The sequence below is a fragment of the Chelonia mydas genome, chromosome 1 (genome assembly GCF_015237465.2).
Source record: "Chelonia mydas isolate rCheMyd1 chromosome 1, rCheMyd1.pri.v2, whole genome shotgun sequence".
NCBI lineage: Eukaryota > Metazoa > Chordata > Testudines > Cheloniidae > Chelonia > Chelonia mydas.
This window is the reverse complement of record NC_057849.1, coordinates 201,310,078-201,314,556: the sequence shown is the minus strand read 5'-3', so window position 1 is coordinate 201,314,556 and position 4,479 is coordinate 201,310,078.

Here is a 4,479-nt window from a genome sequence, read left to right as displayed (position 1 = left end):
AAGGAAACATAAAAGGAAAAGTAAGTGGCCACTTCTGGATTTGGCTGATCTGTGCAGAGATGTGAGCCATGTTTAGATGTAAATGCTGATCTGCCTCAGAGACATGGTGGGGAGAGTGGGGTTGCACCAAGGTGACCTCAGTCATTCTTCTCAGGCTGCACTCAGTTGTATGACATCTGCTGTGTCCCTCACAAGCCCTCATGTATGGGTCCATCCTCTCCACGGCTACCGGTGTGTGAGTCTTTTGGGAGGACTGTGAAACAGCCTGGATTAAAATGACAGCAATAAGTGGATGACACCCAGCTCTGTATCCTCTTCATATTAGACACAATCAGTGCCAGCTTCCAGCTTTCCCAGGGCCTGGCTGGGAGCAGCATCTGGAAGAGCAGCTCGCTGGAGGAAAGTCTGGGAAAGACTAATGTGATGCTGGTGGAGATAGGAGAAAATAACTGGAAGAACTCATCACCTCTTAAACATCCTCCTGCACGTCAGTTTGACAGTCTGCATTCTCAGTGTTCTTCCAGGATCCTCCCTGATTCTGTGTACCCATATAGGGACACCCTTTTCCAGGCACCACTGACAAGCCCATGACGTCTCCTGTCAGAATGGGATTTAGCCCCTGTGATCCAGGCAATCACCTCTAGGCCACAATACTGTAAATCTCTTGTAGCTAGGTATGAAATCACCCACCTTCAAACAGCTACAGTCAAGTCCAGTTCTTCTCTGTACTTCTCCTAGGAAGTGCTCTTGGATTGGGTTGGTTTTGTTTGTCCATGTTAATGTTTCCCTGTTGTCAGTTAGGGCAAGAAAGTTTTGGCACAGGTGCGTCCTGCAACCTTTTCTGAAGATGGTCAGGCTCTGGCTCAGTGAGCTGTCTGGCAGTAGCTCATTCAACAGTCAGGCACCTCTTGATCAAGAACTCTTTAATCTCTTGGCATTTCCAAGCTTCACCTGGGATTTTTTTAGTCTGCTTTGTTCCAGAGGAGTCCAGATGGATCATGGGACCATGGATGGAGGTGAGAGGCTGATGGCACCCTGCTCACTGGAGGGAAGGGAGAAATGTATCCTTGAGTGCTCACTCTGTATGTTTGGGAGGCACTCCTCAGATACTACAGTAATGGGGTTGTCTAAAAACCCAGCTAGACTGATTTTAACAATTCCTCTTCTTCCCATCCTCTTTCTGTTTGTATTGCGGCTTTAAAGGATTGCTTGACAGGCTCTTAAATGGCATCAAATGTCCTTGTTGGGATCAAAGCAGACTCATTTAATAACATATACGGGCAGAAGGGCACCACTATGATCACCTAGTCTGAGCTCCTGTTTAACACAGGCCTTGGGACTTCCCTGAATTAGCTCTTGTTTGAAGGAGAGCAGATTTTTTTAGAAAAATATTCTGTCTTGATTTAAATATTGTCAGTGATAGAGAATCAACGTCAACCCTTGGTGAGCGGTTCCAAAGGTTAGTAATTCTCACTGTTATTTACACCTTATTTCTAGTCTGAATTTATTTAGCTTCAGCTTCCAGCCATTGGATGGTGTAATACCTTTCTTTGCTAGACTGTAGATCCCCTTATCAAATTTTTGTTCCCACGTACTTATAAACTGTGATCAAATCACCCCTTAACCTTCTCTTTGTTAAGCAAAATAGATTGAGCTCCTTGAGTCTATCACTATAGGACAGGATTTCTAATCCTTTAATCATAGTCGTGGCTCTTCCCTGAACCCTCTTCAATTTATCAACATCCTTCTTGAATTGTGAACACCAGAGTTGGACACCATATTCCAGCAGTGGTCTAACCAAGCCAAATACAGAGGTAAAATAGCCTCTCTATTCCTGCTTGTTGTTCCCGTTTATGCACCCAAGGATCATATTAGCCCTTTTGTTCATAGTGTTGCACTAGGAGCTCATGTTCAGTTGATAATCCACCATGAGCCCCATGTCTTTTTCAGTCACTTCTTTCCAAGATAGAGATACCCCAACCTGTAAGTATGGTCTGCATTCTTTGTTCCTAGATACGTATCTTTTCATTTAGCCATATTAAAACACGTATTGGTTGCTTGTGCCCAGTTTACCAAGTGATCCAGATCGCTCTGTATCAGTGACCTGTCCTATTCATTATTTACCACTCTTGCAATCTTTCTATCTTCTGCAAGTTTTATAAGTGATTTAATGTTTTCTTTCAGATCACTGATAAAAATGTTAAATAGCGTAAGGCCAAGAAGTGATCCTTCTGGGACAACTCTAGAAACACATCCACTTGATGATGACTCCTCATTTACAATTACATTTTTAAAAGCTATCAGTTAGCCTAATTTTATTCCATTTAATGTGTGTTGTGTTGATTTTGTATCATTCTAGTTTCTTAATAAAAATGTCATGTTGCACCAAGTCAAGCACCTTACAGAAGTCTATCACCACAATCCTATTAACTTTATCAACCAAACTTGTAATCTGATTTGAAAAAATCAAGTTAGTTTGACAAGATCTATATTCCATAAAGTGGTAGCTCTCAGGCTGTTGCTGTGAAAGTCTGATCCTGTTTCTTTAAGGGAAGACAAATGGACAAAATGGAGGTGACAGGAAAAACAGTAAAGTAGAGGGAAATGCAGCTTGTGTCTGCTGCTTGGAATCCAGTTGCTGGGAGACCGCAGGCCTAGCAGAGGATACGTGACCTCACTAACCATTTCTAGACTCTTGCTTTACTCCTCTGTCTATGGGAAGTGTTTGGCTGAGTTGCTCCCATTTTCTCTGGCCAGTTAGTGGGAAGCAATGTTACTTACTGAGACCAGGACTGGTTTGGCATCATTTACCTTCCCAAACTGGTCATGGCAAATTGTTGCAAGGTTAGATTTATTCTGGCTGGCTCAGTCAGATTTCTACTGGAGAGAAAGGAGGAGGGATAAAGTAAGGACAGAGACTGATAACCCAGAAGGGATAGCAGGAATCCTCAGTTCTCATCTCAGCTCCAGTGAGAGAGATCTACCAGCACCTTGGACCTTTTGCAATGAGACGTTAGACCAGGAAATACCACAGCAAACAGCAGAACAGATAGAGGTCAAGCGCCATTGCTCCTACTACTTGCCTTCTCTGGAGCTTTTGATGCTGCCCCAAAGATCAGATGACCTGTTTATATGACATGACTGGAGTAGACAGTCCAGCGCTACACTGGCTCCAATTGTTCTCCACCAAGACTAGAGTTTAGTCCTGAGAACCTACTCCTTTTCTCCAGCAGCCCTTGATCCAGAATCCTATAAATATCTAGCCTATCCCCATCTTCTTCTGTAACTACATGAGGCCTCTTGCAGAGAGAGGGAGACTCCACAGGTTCTACTGCCAACAATTTGCTGATGGCACCCAGCTGCATATCTCATTCTCTACAGACACAATGGATACCCTTTCTAAGATGTCCCAATGGCTGCCAACAATCACCTCCTCAGGGAACAGCAGCTGGTGCAAACAGTGATGCTGGTAGAGAGAGGGAAGCACTTTAGAGAGCTCAGTGAGACACTGGCCTTCTATGAAAGGCAGCTGTCCTTCTTCATCACAAAGCCATTCAGTCCTGCTCAGTTCATCGCTAAACCTGGTCTGCAAGGCAGCAGTGCCTTCTTCCACCTTTAACTTGCTATCACATTTTACCCCATCCTTTCAGCTGAGGCTCCACATTCTCATCACCCCCTCTCTTGGATTAGAGTGATTGGGACTGAAGGTGGCAGCCATTCAGAAGCTCCAGCTGCCTGACTCCACAGTGGCTCAAACTGGAAAGACATCATGCTATTCTCCACTGGCTCCTGTTCACATCTGGTGCCAACTCACAGCCTAGGTCAATCTTCTACACCACCTATGGATCAAAAAAACCTTACTAGGTCAGTGCCTCTCACCTCCATCGATGGTCCCATGATCCATCTGGACTCCTCTGGAACAAAGCAGACTAAAAAAATCCCAGGGTGAAGCTTGGAAATGCCAAGAGATAAAGAGTTCTTGATCAAGAGGTGCCTGACTGTTGAATGAGCTACTGCCAGACAGCTCACTGAGCCAGAGCCTGACCATCTTCAGAAAAGGTTGCAGGACGCACCTGTGCCAAAACTTTCTTGCCCTAACTGACAACAGGGAAACATTAACATGGACAAACAAAACCAACCCAATCCAAGAGCACTTCCTAGGAGAAGTACAGAGAAGAACCTACTATGAAGTCCTCTATGGACAACGAGAAAAGGAGTACTTGTGGCACCTTAGAGACTAACCAATTTATTTGAGCATAAGCTTTCGTGAGCTACAGCTCACTTCATCGGATGCCACAGACAACATTGTCTAGAGCTGTCGTAGATGTGTAAGCAAACAGAATTAAGACCCGGCGTATGCCACAACCAGCAGGCCCCTGGAGTCTGTGTGGATTGTAGAAATGCTACAGCAGGTTCAGATAAATTTTAAAGTGGAGGTTTTCCGTGAATTAAAAGAGCAATTAGTCATGCACTGACTAC